The sequence below is a fragment of the Hemitrygon akajei genome, chromosome 16 (genome assembly GCF_048418815.1).
Source record: "Hemitrygon akajei chromosome 16, sHemAka1.3, whole genome shotgun sequence".
Lineage (NCBI taxonomy): Eukaryota > Metazoa > Chordata > Chondrichthyes > Myliobatiformes > Dasyatidae > Hemitrygon > Hemitrygon akajei.
The window spans coordinates 77,252,228-77,271,378 of NC_133139.1; the positions used below are offsets into that span (position 1 = coordinate 77,252,228).

General features: G+C 45.1%; 1 long non-coding RNA gene across 1 annotated transcript; it reads left to right on the forward strand.

Annotated features, from left to right (window-relative positions):
• Positions 1 to 4: 4 nt before the first annotated feature.
• On the forward strand, positions 5 to 18,842 carry LOC140740210 (uncharacterized). Its single transcript, XR_012101811.1, has 3 exons — positions 5 to 182; positions 2,030 to 2,118; positions 18,144 to 18,842. It is a non-coding gene; the product is annotated as an uncharacterized lncRNA (long non-coding RNA).
• The last annotated feature ends 309 nt before the right edge of the window (positions 18,843 to 19,151 follow it).

Here is a 19,151-nt window from a genome sequence, read left to right on the forward strand (position 1 = left end):
CCTCCCGCCAACCTCATCTATTTATAGCGCAGCCGCTCTCGCGAGAATACAGCACCAACGATTTCCCCTTTCGATAAACTTTATTCGTAAACCGTTCTCAGCGTCGCCTGTTTGTCCAATCAGCGGCGGGGCCACTGGCGGGAAAACCCCGTTCGAACACCACCGGAGCGAATAAATAACGGGTGACAGAGGGGTTTAATGGGGGTCTGAGGACAGGGAGGGTGATGGAGGATGGGAGTGGATGAGGGAACATCAGAGCGAACAAACTAGGGGTGACAGAGGGACTTTCTGAGGGAACTGGGAGTTCAGAGCATGGTCTGAGGACGAGGTGGGTGATGGATGAGGGGAAGGGAGGCGGGGAGGGGGTGGATGAGGGGAAGGGAGGCGGGGAGGGGGTGGATGAGGGGAAGGGAGGCGGGGAGGGGGTGGATGAGGGGAAGGTGGGCGGGCAGGGGGTGGAAGTTGGCTGGGAGGGAGGGAAGTAGGATGTGGGGAAGGGGTTGGGTGAGGGTGGGAAGTTGATGAGGGAGGGTGTGGGAAGGAGATAGGTGGTGGGTGTGTGGATGATTGGATGGGAAGGAGGGGAAATGATGTGGAGTTTGGGAGCGAGGGGGTGCGGGTGAGTAGTTCTTAAATAAATATATAAGTTTACTATGCCTTTAGTCCTTTCCAAAGTATAATTCTAAAAGCTCTGGAATCTTCTTTGTTCTGCATTATTTGAAAAAGTGCTTTCTCATTGGTTAATGGTACTGCAGTATTTGAACAATTGCTTTCTAACTGGTTAATTCTTACCGATAAATTTGAATGGAATTGCCCTTTATCTCTATGGATATAAAATAGTTAAACACCAAGCAGCACCATCTTAATTTTCTTAGTTCTATATTTTTCGAGATACGGTACAGAATAGGCCCTTTGGAGTATGCTGCCCAGCAACCCCCAATTTAACCCTATCCTAATCACAGGACAATTAACAATGACCAATTAACCTATCAACACATACGTCTTTGGACTGTGGGAGGAAACCAGAGGAACCAGAGGTAGTCACGGGGAGAATACACAAACTCCCTACAAGCGGTGGTGGGAATTGGTATAGTAAAGCATTGTGCTAACCACAGTGTACTGTGCCACCTAATCTTAACTTTCTTGATCACTCTCTATTGAAATTTCCTCCGTTCTATCAACTCTTAATAAAATGATCATGAAGCAACAAGATTTGTCCCTCATTCCTGGCTTCTAAAAGAATCTTGGTTCCAAAACATCAGAATCCAACACATATATGCTCGATTCTGGGGGCAGCAGTACTGGTTTCATTTCCTTCACTTGTAGCAACTGTTGCACCTTACAGTTGTGTATATTTTAATACCATTTACGAAAATACTGGTGACTTATTTGAGTGCTTGTTGTGCATTTTCTGAATTATAGACTGAGTGACGATTGGCGGTGAGGGAGTCACCTCCAAAAATCAAAGGAGAAGGATTGGAGGGGGGGGGGGGGGGAAGCTGACCAAGGAATACTCAGTCTTAAGGGATGGGATTTGCCCTCTCAAGAGAGTTTAGACAGTCCAGGTTTGTATTTTCTGGAGTCTGTGGGGAATTCACACAGAAGCTGAGGTTAGCACTTAGATCAGCGATGATCACATTCAATGTTAGGGCAAGCTTGTGGGGCCTGGTAGTCAATTCCTGCTTCTGTTTTCTTGGATGTGGACAGCCTGCCAGCAACAGAATGACTCTGAATTATACAAGGAAAAAGTGCACATTAGGAGCTGCTTAAGCCCCTGGAAAAACACGTACAGGTCCCTGTTTTAAAGTCTCATCTGAAGGAATGCCTTATTACAACTTTTCATTCAGTTGACATTGTCGATTATGTGCTCATTAAAATTTGAAATTTAGAAATCACCAACAAGGAGGAAACTAAGAAACCCAGTTAAATCAAGCACACCTGGGATATTGATTCTGAATTAATAGATCTGGACTACTAGAAGCTATTATTTCTGCAGCGCAATCTTAATTTGCATTTTTTGGATTCCTAGGTGAGCACAGGGACCAGTGAATCAGGAGGGGGAGGGACGGTGGTGAAAGAAGCTCAGAAGCTCGGTCCCCAGTGAGTGGCAAATATCTGGTACGTATCAGAATTTCTGAAGAGTCAAATGGTGGGTTATCTGAGTTTTACTGTATGATGCAGGCGAGTTAAATAGGCAGAAGCCATTTACACAATGCAGGAGACCCTGTGTTATGGCTGTTCAGGTTGTGGAAATTTCCCCTTAAGGAGTTCGTAAATCACCACCCAAGAATCTGAGGTGCAGAATAACATTTGGTCTTATTGAATTTGTGTGTGAAATACATTAAAGCAAAATGCAAATGGAACAAATTTTGCCTGCTTTTATTTTTGGCATCTGCATGTCGTGGGGCAATAAGATTTGGGTATGTCGATTGGGTTTGCAGTCACAGCTGGGTCAGTCCTCTGCCATACTCCATCCAATCCGAGGACATGTAAACCGCTGCCTTACTGCAGTGATGCCAGTTTCTTCACCTACAGTATGAGGGGCATATTTGGTGCATTGTATCGTAGAGAGTGCACAGTAGCCAGTGCCAGGTCCTTAAAGTAACCCCTTTCACTACTTCCTTCCAATTGGAGCATCTGAGGAGTCCATTTTTAGAAAAAGTGGCTTCTCCCCCCCACAATATTTGGAGACTGTGCTGCATCTCCTCTATTTCCATTTTTTTAATCCCCTTCCCCTCAGATGGAACAGCTGTTGTTCCCCCTCTGTCCCGTTTCTCTGTCCAGACCTACCCAGTTCCTCTTATTCCCGAGTCTCATTTTCTTGTCAGATTCCAACATCGGCAGTCCTTTGTCGCCTCCGCCCTTCCCCTCCCAGTTTCTGTTACTATTTCCATTCTTGCCTCCTCTATCTGCCTATCATCTCTCCACACAAGCGTCCACCCATCACATGCCTGCCTTTGCTCCACCCCTTCCCTTCACTTCCTTATACTGAAACATAGAGGGTGACAATAGTGTAAAGGGTGAAGGATCTCGACCCAAAATGTTGACTGTCCATTTTGCTCCTCAGTCCACCCAATATCTTGTTTGTTGCCACACTTTCTAGCATCAGCAGGTTGCTGTGTCTTCACCAATTAGCCACATTTTAACCCCATTACCTGCTGAACTCCAACTCCACTTTTCTCCATTGAACCCGTCGTGGAATCTTGTCCCTTTCCCTGATATTCTCACTTCTTAAACTCTTCCCTGATCTACGAGGCTTTCAGAGAAGAGGTGGGGCATGCAGCAGTGACTCATGGAGATGCAGGGTTTCGTTTGGACATCAACCATTCCTTTCCGCCAACAAATGTTGCGTTCTTCCCACAGTATTCTGTTGCCGATAGGGACTTGGGAGTGCTTTTCTAGGATTCCCTAAAGGTTAATTTGCAGGCTGAGTCTGTGGTGAGGAAGGCAAATGCAATGTTAGCATTCATTTCAAGAGGACTGGTGAATATTATGAGCTGAATCGGGCCCCTTAGAAAGAACATACTGAAACCAGAGAGGGTTCAAAGGAAGTTCACAAAAATGATTCCAGATTTGAACGGCTTTACATATGAAGAATGTTTGATGACTCTAGGCCTGTCTTCACTGGAATTCAGAAGAATGCTGGTGACCTGATTGAAATCTATCAAATGGTGAAAGGCCTTGATAGAGTGGATGTGGAGAGGATGTTTCCTATGGTGGGAGAATCTAAGACCAGAGGACACAGCCTCAGAATAGAGGGGTATCCTTTTAGAACAGAAATGATGAGGGTTTTTTTTGCCAGAGAGTGGTAAATCTGTGGAATTCTTTACTACAGGCAGCTGTGGAGGCCAAGTCTGGATGTATATTTAAGGCAGAAGTTGATAGAGTCTTAACTGGTCACAGCATGGAGGGATATGTAGAGAAGGCAGGAAATCAGGGCTGAAAGGGAGAGTGGATCAGCCATGATAAAATGGTGGAACAGACTCGATGGGCCAAATAGCCTAATTCTGCTCCTATGTCTTCTGGTCTTATACGGCATGCAGAAGAACCACATTGCTGCATTAAAATGGGTTAAGGATATTGCAAGATGGCAGCTTTCCAGAAATGCAGCCCCTCTGTGACGTGGTGGTTGGCTGTTATATGCATTAAACTTGTCCCTGAATATTCCTGATAATATGGACTGTTTGCTCCAGTCCAGGAACAAAGAAACCTCTGTGTATTTATGCAAAACTCCATCAAGGGGCTTTCAATTGAGATAGTCACTGGTAAAGCAAACAGGAACCAGGGGCTTGTAAATAGACATTTAGTATAAAAGCAGTGAAGGTACATTGGAGTTATTTGGAGCGTGGCAAGCGAATCACCCAGATCTGGCCTCCAGGCATAGGGAGGCCCAGCAGGGATATGGGAGCATCTTAATGGAATGGATCAGGAATAATGCATTTTATCTATAGGGAAACATTGGGTTTGTTTTCCTTCGAGCAATGGATTTGATAGATCTGCTCAAAATTCTGACTGGTATGAGCTGAAGAAATGAAAGGAAGTCGTTCCATGGTTGGGGGCATCAGTTTAAAATTTTGGCAAAGCAGAATTCATGATCCAGTGGGGATGTGGAAGCAGAATCAGGCTCTACTTTTTGAGAGGATTTTGAGGGAAGATCAGTTACAGAGCCATGGGGGATTGGGATTAGATTAGATTGGACTCAACCTTATTGTTGAGTACAGATACAAAGCCAATGAAATGCAGTTAGCATCTAACCAGAAATGTAAAGAATAGTGTTATTTACAAAATAACTGCAAAGAAAAAGTGTTACAGCATACAAATATAAAAGTACAGAGACAGTACAATATGGGTCCAATACTGTTTAGCGCTGTACAAATAAGCTGGAGGAACTCAGCAGGTCGGGCAGTATCCGTGGAAACAAGCAGTCAACGTTTCCACGGATGCTGCCCGACCTGCTGAATTCCTACAGCTTGTTTGTACGTGTTGATTTGACCACAGCATCTGCAGTGTACTTTGTGTTTAGTGCTGTGATGTGAGGTTCAGCAGGTCACAGCCTCAGGGAAGAGGCTATTCCTGAGTCTGCTGGTGTGGGAGCAGAGGCTACCGGATGGGAGGAGAGTAAAAGGTCCAAGGTTAGGGTGAAATGCATCCTTGCTAATGGTTTTCGCCCTGCCCAGGCAGCATTTATGGTAGATGTTCTCAATGGTGGGCAATTGGGTGCCGATAATCCACTGGGCAGTTTTCACCACATGCTGGAATGCTTTGCGGTCCGATACAGGACAATTGCCATACCACACAGATGCGGTTGGTGAGTATGCTGTTAATGGTACAGCAGTAAAAGTCCATCAGTATCCTGGGATACTTTCTTGTGAGCTTTCTTGATGCTCCGCAGGAAACAGTTCAAGGACCAGGTGAAATGTGGACAGCAAGGAATCTGAAGCTTGATACACGCTCCACTATAGCTCCATTGATGTAAATGGGGAGGTGAATGTGGCTCCTAGCATGCCTGAAGTCTACAATGATCTTCTTGGTCTTCTGGGTGTTCAGGGCCAGGTTGTTGTCGACTCACCACGCGGCCAGGTGCTGGACCTCGTCTTTGTAGGCCGTCTTGTCAGCCCCTCTGATCAGGCCAATCACTGTGGTGTCGTCACTGCACCAGGAGCCCTTTTGGATTAAGAGGTTTCCAACAAGCGAGAACATGTCTACATATACCCTATCTAGTTCCCTTATATTTTAATAAGGTCACCCCTCATTCTTCTAAAACTCCAAGGAATACAGACCTAAACCATTTAACCTCATGGCATGTTTAGCACCCTTACACACTTATTATACTCTACACCCATGACTGTGTCGCCACCTTCAGCTCCAATCTGCTAATTAAATTTGCAGATAATACTGCATTGATTGGCCTTATCTCAAATAATAATGAGGCAGTCTACAGAGAGGAAGTCATCACCCTGACACAGTAGTGCAAAGAAAACAATCTCTCCCTCAATGTCGCAAAAACAAAGGAGCTGGTTTTGGACTACAGAAGGAATGGAGACACGCTCACCCTTATTGACATCAATGACTCTGGGTTTGAGAGAGTGAACAGCTTTAAGTTCCTTGGTATACACATCACCGAAGACCTCACTTGGTCTGTACATACCGACTGTGTGGTGAAAAAAGCACAACAGTGCCTCTTTCACCTCAGACGGTTGAAGAAGTTCAGCATGAGTCCCCAGACCCTAAAGACTTTCTACAGGGGCACCATTGAGAGTATCCTGACTGGCTGCATCACTGTCTGGTATAGGAACTGTACCTCCCTCAATCGCAGGACTCTGCAGAGAGTGGTGCGGACAGCCCAGCGCATCTGTAGATGTGAACTTCCCACTATTCAGGACATTTACAGCAACAGGTGTGTAAAAAGGGCCCAAAGGATCTTTGGGGACCCGAGACACCCCAACCACAAACCGGTAAACGGTACGGCAGCATTAAAGCCAGGGCCGACAGGCTCCAGGTCAACTTCCACCAGGCCATCAAACTGATTAAATCATGCTGACACAATTGTATTTCTAAGCTGTAGTGACTGTTCTGTTGTACATCTTACTGTACATACTATTGCAAATTACTACAATTTGCACATTCAGATGAAGACGTAATGCAAAGATTTTTTACTCCTCATGTATGTGAAGGATGTAAGAAATAAAGTCAATTCAATTATCTTCATTGGTCAGGAAGTTGAGTACAGGAGTTGGGGCATTATGTTACAACTGTAGAATGTAAGTGTTGACAAGGCCTCATCTGGAGCATTTCATGCATTTCCGATTGCCTTGTATAGAAAAGTTTTATTAAACTGGAAAGAGATTTATATGGATGTTAGCAGGACTGGAGAGTTTGAATTATATGGTAAAGCTGGACAGGCTCTGGAACATAGAAATTAAGGGGTGATCTTAGGAGGTTTATAAAATCTTGAGGGGGATCGATAAGGCGAATAGTCACAATCCTTTCCCCCAGGGAAGGAGAGCCCGAAACTAGAGACCATAGTTTCAAGCAACACACACAAAATGCTGGTGGAACGCAGCAAGCCAGGCAGCATCTATAGGAAAAGTACAGTTGACATTTTGGGCTGAGACCCTTCGTCAGACATAGTTTCAAAGTAACAAGGGACCTGATGGACAACCTTTTTACACTGAGGATAGTGTGTATATTAAAGGCGTTGCGAGAGGAAGTGGTAGAGTCAGGTACAATGATGACATTGAAAGATACATGGATAGGAAAGATTTAGAGTGATATCGGCCAAATGCAGGCAAATGGGACTAGCTCGGTCAAACAACTGGTTTGGCATGGACAAGATGGGCTGAAAAGCCTGCTTTCTGTGCTGTTTTACTCCATGCCTTTTGACAAGTCAGATTGGAAGGTCCTTACACCTTGGACTGTTAAATCATCCATCTGCTATACTATCATTGTGGAAGTTCATGGCACAGAAAGGAAGCTGTTTGTGCAGCACGGTTGCTTTGTGATTAGCACGACGCTTTACAGTACCAGAGACCGGGGTTCAATTCCCACCACTGTCTGTATGGAGCTTGTACATTCTCCCCGTGACTGCATGGGTTTTCTCCAGGTGCTTTGGTTTCCTCCCACAGTCCGAAGACGTACCAGTTGGTAGATAATTGGTCATTGTAAATTGCCCCATGATTAGGCTGGGATTAAATCAGAGGTTGCTGGGTGGCAAGGCTCAAAGAGCATATTCCATGCTATATCTCAAAAAATTAAAAAAAAAGCCAGACAGCGAAATATGTTGTTAATTAAATATTTAAGTAATGTTGGAGTAATCTTGTACATATATTGTTTGATTAAGCATTCTTGTTCATTTAAAAAATTCATTATGAGTTATATGTAAAAATACATTAATTGCATATGTCATCACACAACCACTTGTTATGTGCAGCCCTCACTTAAAATAAACACCAACTGGACCCTTATTCCCAGATTCTTGTGTCTTCATTTGAATAATTCTGAAGCTTCAAAGTTTATAAAACATAATAATATGAACTTCTTAGATTAATGCCACATCACAGCTCTTGACTTGTACCGTATAATTGTATATATATAATGGAGAGCACTCGGTAAGCATACTCCTTACACAATCACATTTTTACACACACGCGCACACACACACCCTTGCCATTCTGCTGTCACTGCGCTGAGTGAATGCTTTTCAATGTCTTCCCTGGTACGTTCTCATGATGGGTCTTAAACTGAGCTGATGCACTCGTGTTGGCTCTATGGTGCCTTTCCCACCATACAAGGGAGAATATTCCACTCCTTTAGTAATGGGGATGTGTATATATTGTTTGTATACTCTATTTAAGGTACCATAGTGGGGTGTGTCAGGAATGGACAGGAGGAGGAGTATAGGAAACTGATACAGGACTTTGTGATATGGTGCAACTCAAACTACCTGCGTCTCAATATCACCAAGACCAAGGAGATGGTGGTGGACTTTAGGAGATCTAGGCCTCATATGGAGCCAGTGATCATTAATGGAGAATGTGTGGAGCAGGTTAAGACCTACAAGTATCTGGGAGTACAGTTAGACGAGAAGCTAGACTGGACTGCCAACACAGATGCCTTGTGCAGGAAGGCACAGAGTCGACTGTACTTCCTAAGAAGGTTGGCGTCATTCAATGTCTGTAGTGAGATGCTGAAGATGTTCTATAGGTCAGTTGTGGAGAGCGCCCTCTTCTTTGTGGTGGCGTGTTGGGGAGGAAGCATTAAGAAGAGGGACGCCTCACGTCTTAATAAGCTGGTAAGGAAGGTGGGCTCTGTCGTGGGCAAAGTACTGGAGAGTTTAACATCGGTAGCTGAGCGAAGGGCGCTGAGTAGGCTACGGTCAATTATGGATAACTCTGAACATCCTCTACATAGCACCATCCAGAGACAGAGAAGCAGTTTCAGCGACAGGTTACTATCGATGCAATGCTCCTCAGACAGGATGAAGAGGTCAATACTCCCCAATGCCATTAGGCTTTACAATTCTACCGCCAGGACTTAAGAACTTTTTAAAAGCTATTATTAATGCTTTTTGAGATAGTGATTTAGATGTATATCATATTTTTTACTGAGTTAAGTATTGTATGTAATTAGTTTTGCTACAACAAGTGTAAGGGACATTGGAAAAAAGTTGAATTTCCCCATGGGGATGAATAAAGTATCTATCTATCTATCATTGTTTATTTTGTAATATGAAAATATTACAAAAATATTCTGTTTATTTTTGTAATAAACAGGGATCATCACTCTCAGTAGGAGAGAGAGAGAGAGATAGAAGTGGCCAGGAGTTCATGCTGGACAAAGTTTGGAGCTATTATTGTGTGTTCTGGTAGAAATATTTTTGTAAATATTGGCAGTTTTCAATATTTTCACTAATTTCTGAGAGTTTGATTTTTGACAAACCCAAAAAACACCCTTGCACTAATGTGCTAAGTGACTCCAGTCATTTTTTTCTTTAGTCATAACACGTTTTTAACATACGGTGGCAGCAGTGGGATGGCCAGTCGCAAGAGGAGCGTTTAACTTGAAGCGGAGTGGGATTGTGGTCCCATGTCAGGAAACATCCTGAGGCGGGGAATAAAGCAGATCCCTGGGAAACAGCGGAGACCTCAGAGGAGGAAGATCTGCATCCCAGAGCCAAACTCAGGCCAGAAGCACAAGGGCCTTCAAGTGGCACCACCTCTGAACTCTCCCTGGACAATCTGTTCAGCGACTTCTTGTCTGCCCAGCAGAGGAGAGATGATGCTTTTAGGAAGGAAATGCTGCAATGCCGTCTTATCAACAAGGTGACAGAATTGTAAACTATCTCCTCAGGTTCAAGAGGATGTCCCGGATTGGCGTAATGGCCGGAGCCTGCTAGTGCCACTATTGATGGGTAAGGCTCTTGACTCCTACAATGCAATAGATGAAGAATAGTCCAAAAACTATCCTGCTTTGAAGGAGGAGCAGTTGGCTAAATTTGATAACTCAGCGGAAACCTAAAGTCAATGCTTCCGTTCCAGTATTCTGCTGCCGGGGTGTCACCCACTGAGGCATATCATCACCTGAGGGTTCTCCACTGCCGATGGATTTGACCAGGGCAGAGGTCCAAGTAGGAGAATGGTGAGGCCATTGTTCTGGAGCAGCTGCTGCAGGCTCTTCCTCCACACACCAAAACATGGGTCCTAGAGCAAGAGCCAGCGGATGGACTCATTATAGCCTGGCTTGCACTGCAGTACCTCAGCACCTGCAAGAGGGCGCTATCGTGGCTAGTTGCAAAGCAACAGATACAGTCAGACCTCCTTATCCGCGGATTCCACGTGCGCGAATTCAACCAGCCGCGAATCGCGAAGACCCGGAAGTGCTCTTCCAGCACTTGTTGTTGGAGCATGTACAGACTTTTTTTTCCTTGTCATTATTCCCTAAACAATGCAGTATAACAACCATTTTACATAGCATTTACATTGTATTAGGTATTACAAGTAATCTAGAGATGATTTAAAAGTATATGGGAGGATGTGTGTGGGTTATCGTGCATCAGGATCGAAAAAAATCGGAAGTTCTCTTACTAAGTAAGTCGGAACAGGTACATCTGGTATTGTTTAGTGTCAGTTAGTCAACTGTTTGTCTTAGTATATAGTATATATTTTACCTTTCTGTGCATATAAAACATTTAAGAACGTATGTTTCAGTGCCGGGCTCAGGAACGGAAGTTCTTGGGACTCAGGACAGATCGCTATCGAGTGCATTCTCCACCGTGCCGGGTTGATGTGGAGGATCAAAAACCCAATAATTAAACCACTGCGTTGCTTAGTTATAATTGTAGCTTTCATTGGGGCAGAGCCTTTCTCACTTTATCCTTTAAAATTGTTCCGATCGTTGACCGAAGTAGCCTAATGCTTTTCCAATGGCCGATGGTGTTTCACCTCTTTCCGATCGCTTTATTATTTCCACTTTATTTTCAATCGTGATCGTGATTATTTTCGTGAACAGAAACACTGCACATTCAGAGCTTTGGCGCCGGATCCTAATGTCCACCGCGCTGAGACAGGTTAAATAACGTCTGGGGTTCCGCTGGGTCCTAAGGTCCACCACATTGAGACAGGTTGAATAAGGGACTTGAGCATCCGCGAATTTTGGTATCCGTGAGGGGTCCCGGAACCAATCCCCCGTGGATAAGGAGAGCCGACTGTACTCTAACCTCCAAGGGAATCTCAGGGTAACTGCAGAATTGGAGAAACGAGGGCAAAAGAACCTTTGGCAGTTTTTTCTAAGACTTTTATTTGCTATCATTGTGAGCAGCCAGGTCATAAGTTCTCTCAAGAGCTCGAACGTACAAAGCACTTTTATTATCAAAGTGTATATACAGTATACAATCTTGAGATTTGTCTCATAACAGGCAGCCATGAAACAAAGGAACCCAAAAGAACCCATAAAAGACCATTGAACACCCAAAGTGCAGAAAAATACAATGCATTCAAAGAATAAATGCAAGCAAATAGCTTCTGTACTGAAGTCCACAGAGAATCTGTCCCCAGACCCTTAGTTCAGAGCAGAGTTGAGTAGTCACAAAGCAGTGAGCTGAACTGGCCAGTCCCTTGTATTGGGCCCGAAACCCTGACCTTTTCAATCTGGCCTGGCACCTAAATTGCCACCCAAAGATCAGGTTTGGTCACTTCAATGTGTTCTGGGGCCTGGACCCCGTTGGCTCCATTTGGCCTGTACCTGACCTTTCTGATTACCCGGTGCTTAAATCGATCAAAGGGACATTACAGGCTATTGTTAGTGATAATCGGTTACCAGAAAAAGAGCGGTTAACAATGTATATAGTAAATTACCTTGTGTGATTAGCCACCGGCCAGAAGTTGCTGAGGTTCACCAGCACCATCTTAAACTGGAAATTGTCAAGTTTGTGCTATGTACCAAGAGGGAGACCCTGATGATGGTGATAATGACTGAGTATGGTCATGGAAAAAGCAGAATGTGAGGAGAAAGAGCCTATGTTTATAGTAGTTAAAGTTAATGGAAAGCCTGTTGAAGCTCTTTTAGATTCTGCTAGCTCACTGTCATTAATTAAGAAAAAATATGCCCCTATTTTGATGTTGACTACAGTCACCAAACACCATGGTGACTGGAACTCTGAGCCACTGGCAAAACTCACTATTGACCTGGAGACCATAGTACTTGGCGAAAGTGGGAGTGCTCGAGAAGCTAACAGTTGACATGATTCTGATATCACACACAAAATGCTGGTGGAACGCAGCAGTTCAGGCAGCATCTATAGGGAGAAGCGCTGTCGACGTTTCGGGCCGAGATCCTTCGTCAGGATTAACTGAAAGGAAAGATAGTAAGAGATTTGAAAGTAGGAGGGGGTGGGGAAATGCGAAATGATAGGAGAAGACCGGAGGGGGTGGGGTGAAGCTGAGAGCCGGAAAGGTGATTGGCAGAAGGGATACAGAGCTAGAGAAGGGAAAGAATCATGGGACGGGAGGCCTCAGGAGAAAGAAAGGGGGAGGGGAGTACCAGAGGAAGATGGAGAACAGGCAGAGTGATGGGCAGAAAGAGAGAGAAAAAAGGAGGGGGAAAACTAAATATATCAGGGATGGGGTAAGAAGGGGGAGGAAGGGCATTAACGGAAGTTAGAGAAGTCAATGTTCATGCCATCAGGTTGAAGGCTACCCAGCTGGTATATAAGGTGTTCTTCCTCCAACCTGAGTGTGGCTTCATCTTGACAGTATGGGAGGCCATGGATAGACATATCAGAATGGGAATGGGATGTGGAATTAAAATATGTGGCCACTGGGAGATCCTGCTTTCTCTGGCGGACAGAGCGTAGGTGTTCAGCGAAACGGGCTCCCAGTCTGTGTCAGGTCTCACCAATATATAAAAGGCCACACCAGGAGCACGGGACACAGTATACCACACCAGCCGACTCACAGGTGAAGTGTCGCCTCACCTAGAAGGACTGTCTGGGGCCCTGAATGGTGGTGAGGGAGGAAGTGTAAGGGCAGGTGTAGCACTTGTTCTGCCTTTTATACACACACTCTCAGACAACAGACAGACACATTGAGGTATACACACACACACACACACACATACACTTCGCGATCATCCTTTCGGCCCATCAGGCCATTCCGCCCCCACAACATTCAATTGCCTCTAATCCTTTTACCAATTAACTTTAATCTTAAATGTACATTTCCTGATGTACATTCAGCCAAACCCCCTGTTCTTTAAACTACTGAGCATGCATTTCCTTGCCTCGTTTGCCCTTCCCAGGTGCATCATCTCACACTATTAGTACCTCCAGCATTTTGTGTCTGTTGCTCTGGATTTCCAGCATCTGCAGAATGTCTTGTGTTCAACATTTGCTGCACCACTGCGAAGTTTCTTCGAGCTATACCTGCCCAGAAGTTTAAATCTTCTCTCTGATTGGAGTTCAGTGAGACCCTCTCTTATTGCTCTCCTTCAGTGGTCTCTGCTGCTCTTTGACTACGGCCTCACTGTGGCTCCCCTCTTACTCCTCTTTTCCTCACCTGCCTGTCACCTCCTTCTAGTCCCCCCCACTCCCGTGGTCCACTCTCTTCTCATATCAGATTCCTTCTTCTTCAGTCCTTTACCTCTTCCACCTATCACCTCCCACCTTCTCACTTCATCCTCCCTCCCCCACCCAGCTGGTTCCACCAATCAAGTTGGTCTCCTGCCCCACCCCCACCTTCTTATTCTGGTTTCTCTTCTCATCCTTTGCGGTCCTGATGCAGAATCTTAACCTGAAGCTTTGACTGCTTATTCCTCTCCATAGATGCTGACTAACCGGTTTCCGGCATCTGCAGGATCTCTTGAGTTTAGATTTAATTCTTGTTCGCTACTTTGTACTCACCCAAACCAGTTCTACATCAAACTGCCAATTTTCATGTCATTTGTAATCTACTAAACATGTGACAAATAAAACATATCTATTTATCTCCCTCAAATAAGTTCCAATCATTGATGTATATTCCAAAGACACTGGATGATTCGCCCCTTCTTAGTTTGCCTTTCCTATTCCCTCTTTAAACAATAGTCCCATTGTTATCCTGTTTGCAGCCTTTGTATCTCTCTCCCCCCCCCCCCCCCCCCACCACCTACCCATCACTTACAGCCAGACTTTCAGAGCCCTACAAGGGACTCCATTGGGACCTTTCGAGTGTTTACCCTCTTGAAAGACAGCCCGATGTTGGCCTTTAAGACAAAAATCACAAGGTCACCAAGTGCTGCAGGGATCCTTATAGCTGGAGCTTTACTCTCCCTTTCAAAGTGAGCATACAAGGGAGTCTGGGAGTGAAGCGTCACTGCCATTGATGTTGTTAGGTTTTGCTTTGTAGGAAGTAATGGCCTGTAAACCCTGCCAGAGTCAATGTGCATCTGATTCCGCCTCCAACCTTGTTTGGAATTGTTCCTTTGCTTTTGAGCTAGTCCTCCGCAAGTCATCCCTGGTTTTCTTGTCCAGACTTAGGTCGCTAGACTTGAATGCTGCAGATCTAGCTCTCAGCAGACTACGAACCTCCTGGTTCATCCACAGCTTTTGATTTGGGTATGTTCTTGTAGGCACACACTCATCCACACCAGTTTTTAATGAAGTCAGTGACAGCTGTGGTGTACTCATTCAGACTCAAGGATGAATCCCCGAATACAGTCCAGTCCACTGATTCAAAGCAGTCCTGTAAGTGGTCCAGTATGACCCTTAGAACATAAGAAATAGGAGCAGGAGTAGACCATCTGGCCTGTCAAGCCTGCTCCACCATTCAATAAGATCACGGCTGATCTGGCCATGGACTCTTCTCCACCTACCTGCCTTTTCCCCATAACCCTTAATTCCCCCACTACGCTATTATCCCTTGTTCATAACTTCTTGGTCCTCATTACTGGTGCTGAAGTCTTCAGTCTCTGCCTATACTCACGGAGTAGAAGTACAGCCAGGTGATCAGACTTTCCAACGTGTGGGAATGGAATAGGACAGTAAGCACACTTGGTGGTGTAACTGGTCCAGTGTGTTGGTTCCTCTGGTACTACAAATGATTTGTTGGTAATAATTAGAGACTTTTTCAAGCTGGGCTGGTTAAAATCCCCCAAGATGGTGGGGAGGCCTCAGAATGTGCTGTTTCATGCCAGTTTGTTGTGTTGCTCAGTTCATCCAGAGCCTGTTTTACTCTGGCCTGAGGTGGGCGGTACGCAGCTACCAAGATGATGGCTGAAATCTCCTGTGGCAGATAAAATGGACGACACTTGATTGCGAGGTGTTCCAGGTTGGATGAGCAGGACCAGGACAGAACCACAGCGTTTGTACACTACAGGGAGTTGATCATAAAGCATACTTGGCCTCCTCTTCCTTTGAAGGACTCAGCATCCTATCTTGGTGGTACATTGTGAAACCATCAAGCTGTATCACTGCATCCAGAAAGGCAGGAGGTTACCAAGATTCTGTGAAACAAAAAAATGCAACAGCTTCCAATGTCCCTTTGGTGCAGTGATCTTCAATCTTCAATTTTATTGAAGATCTTCTATTTTATTTAGCAGCGACTGTATATTTGCCAGTAAGATGGTCGGTATTGGGAGTGGAAGGCCAAGCTTCCTTAGATGAACTTTTAAATCAGCGTGGCATTGTCTCTTCTGCTGTCTGCGCCAGTGATCAGGGACCATTCGATTTACATCGACTGAGTACCAATAAATTTTTAAATCGCCTTAAAACGATATTACTAACTGTGCAGACCTTAGATATAGTTGAGGTTCTCAGCTGTAGCAGACTGAAATGGGAAACTGTTACACACAGCACATGGCATGTATAACACATAAGATTTCAGTAAAATACAGTCACACAAAAAATTATAGTCAAAGAATGTTGCAAACACAATATGGCTTGCCTTCTGCTGAGCGAACACTGGGGGGCGGCACCCACTCCAGCTTGAACACCACACTCCACCATCCCCGGTGTTCCGGTGGGGCACACTGACTCCCATGCCTCTCTCCTGGGTGGCTGTAAGCAGGCAACACCGCGGCTTGAGGCCTAATCCTCGGCACGATCGAGGCTGCATAGCTCCCCTGCCACCTTCCAATAAATCAATGGTCCACGTGTGTGCACACAACCCATTCTATCCCTCATCAAGGTTATTGTCCTACACAGGTGCAATGAAAAACTTGCACGCTGCAGCAACATATTTTCGTACTCACATGAAAAACAGAAATTTGACATGTACATACTTTTCACTAAAAGAATGCAATTAGAACAAAATAGCAAAGTCAATTTTAGTGCAAAGCCATTGAAGTGGTAATAGTGTAGTGATTAGGGGTGTGTGGTCAGTTTAGGAGCTGAATGGACGAAGGGAAGCAGCTGTTCCTGAACCTGATGATGTAGGACTTCAGTCTTCTGTACCTCCTGCCTGATAAGAGCTGCGTAAAGATGGCATGGCCCAGATTGTTGGGATCACTGATCATAGATGTTGCCTTCTTGAGGCAGTGCCTCCTGTAGATATTACTGATGCTGAGTTGGGAGGTGCCTGTGACGTACGGGCTGAGTCCACTATTTGTTTCAGGTTCCTGTGCATCTGAAGTACTCCACCAGACTGTGCTGCAATCAATCGGGATACTTTCGACAGTACATTTGTCGAAGTCCGTTAGAGTGTTCGGTGACAAGCCACACCTCCGTAACCACAATGTTAAAGACAGTGTGTGATTGCATCTGTGTGCCGGGAATCCAATGTGTTAATTCCCAGGAGTTTAAAGCTCCTGACTCCACTGCCGTTCCCCCAATACAGACTGCTGCATATTTGCCCTGCTTCCCCTTCCTGAAGCCTTTTAGTTTTATTGACATTGAGCTGAGGTTGAAATACCACTCAACAGGGTGCCCCTATCACACCTGACTCATCACCACATGTGATCTGTCCAATGACAGCAGCAAATTTACATTTGGTACTGGAGCTGTGCTTAGTCATACAGTTATGGGTATAGGGAGCAGAGCAGGGGTGTAAACACAACCCTGAGGCACATCTGTGTAGATGGCTAATGAGGAGACATTACTAATCCTCACTCGTTGCGGTCTGCCAATGAAGAAGTCAGGTATCTAGTTGTGGATGGAGATACAGAGGAGCGGGCTTGAAGCTTGATGAATACTAAGTTGAATGCCAAGTTGCAGGTGATGAATACCAGGCTGATGTACAAGTTTCTGCTGTCCAGGTGGTCCACGGCAGAGTGATTCAATTCCTACCAAGGAGTTTGTACATTCTTCCTGTCACCACTAGGGTTTCCTCCAGACGTTCTGGTTTCCCCTCTCATTCCAAAGACGTACAGGTCAGTAAGCGGTGAGCATGCTATGTTGGCGCCAGGAGCATGGTGATATCAGCGGGCTGCCCCATCATGTCCTTGGACTGTGCTGGTTGTTGGAGCAAAATGACACATTTCACTGTATGTTTAAATGTATGCATACAGAATCACGCATACAAGATGCTGGAGAAACTCAGACAAATATACCTAATCTAATCTGATCTGCTGTTGAACTGTTTGGGTGGTAGGTAGACTAAAGCAGATCCAGGTAATCTCTGAGGCAGAAGTTGATCTGCATCATGAACGGCCTCTTGAAACACTTCATCGTGGTCGACATAAGCACAATCAGACAGTAGTTAATGAGGCAGGTGACCAAGCCTTTCATGGGCACATGCCTTTTGGGAACGTCAGGCCACAGAAATGAGACTGACTATGTAAAACCTCCAGCAAGCTGGATCACACAGATTTTTAGTATTTGGTCAGGTATTCCACGTGGACCAGATCTCATTTGTGGATTCACCCTCTTGTAGGATGCCTGATCGTTCTCACAGATTACAGGGTCATCTGGAGATGTGGTATGGGTGGGGGGGGGAGGCTTGTATGACTGTGTCATAGTTATCCCTATTACCGTGTGTATAAAGGGCATTGATCTCACCCGCAAGTGATGGGTCATTACCGCTTATGCTAACTAATCTCACCTTGTCGGAAGTTACATTGTGCAATCGAGTGCCCACCAATGACTCCAGTCTAGAACTACACACAAGGTACTGGAGAAACTCAGCAGTTCAGGCAGACTCTACTAAAATGAATAAACTTTACTGTCCATGTTTCAGGTCGAGACTCTTTTATCACAACTGGAATGGACGGGGAGAAGACTCCGGAATAAAAAAATGGAGGGAGGGGGAAGGAGGACAAGCTAGACAATGATAGGTGAAGCCAGGTGGGTGGGAAAGGTGAAGAAGGAATCTGATTGGAGAACAGGGTGGACCATGGGAGAAAGGGAAGAAGCAGAGACACCAGTGGGAGGTGATGGCCAGGTGAGGGGAAAAGGTGAGCAGCTAGGGTGGGGGATAGAAGAAGAGCGAAGGGGCGGGGAAAAATTACCGGAAGGAGAAATTGTTGTTCATGCCATCAGGTTAGGAGTTACCTAGATAGAATTCCCTCAATCGCAAGACGCTGCAGTGAGTGATGCGGACAGCCCAGAGCATCTGTAGATGTAAACTTCCCACTATCCAGAACGTTTATAAAGACAGTTGTGTAAAAAGGGCCCAAAGGATCATTGGGGACCCCAACCATAAGCTGTTCCAGCTGCTACCATCTTGGAAATGATACCGCAGCATAAAAGCCAGGACCAACAGGCTCCAGGACAGCTTCTTCCACCAGGCCATCAGACTGATTAATTCACACTGATACAACTGCATTTCTATGTTATATTGAATAGTATGTTGTACATACTATTTATTACAAATTACTATAAATTGCGCATTGCATATCTAGATGGAGATGTAAAGATTTTTACTGCTCATGTATATGAAGGATGTAAGTAATAAAGTCAATTCAAATTCAATTCATATGAGGTGTTGCTTCTCCATCTTGAATGTGGCCTCATCATGACAAAAGAGGAGGCCATGGACTGGCATGTTGGAATGGGAATCAGAATTAACATTATTGGCCGCTGGGAAATTCTGCTTTTGGCGGATGGAAAGCAAACCCCCTATTTACATTGTGTCTCGGCAAGGTAGAGGAGGCTGCATCGGACGCACCAGATAAAGTAGAAATCCCCAGAAGTTTCACAGGTGAAGCGTTGCCTCGGCTGGAGGGACTGTTTGTGGCCCTGAATG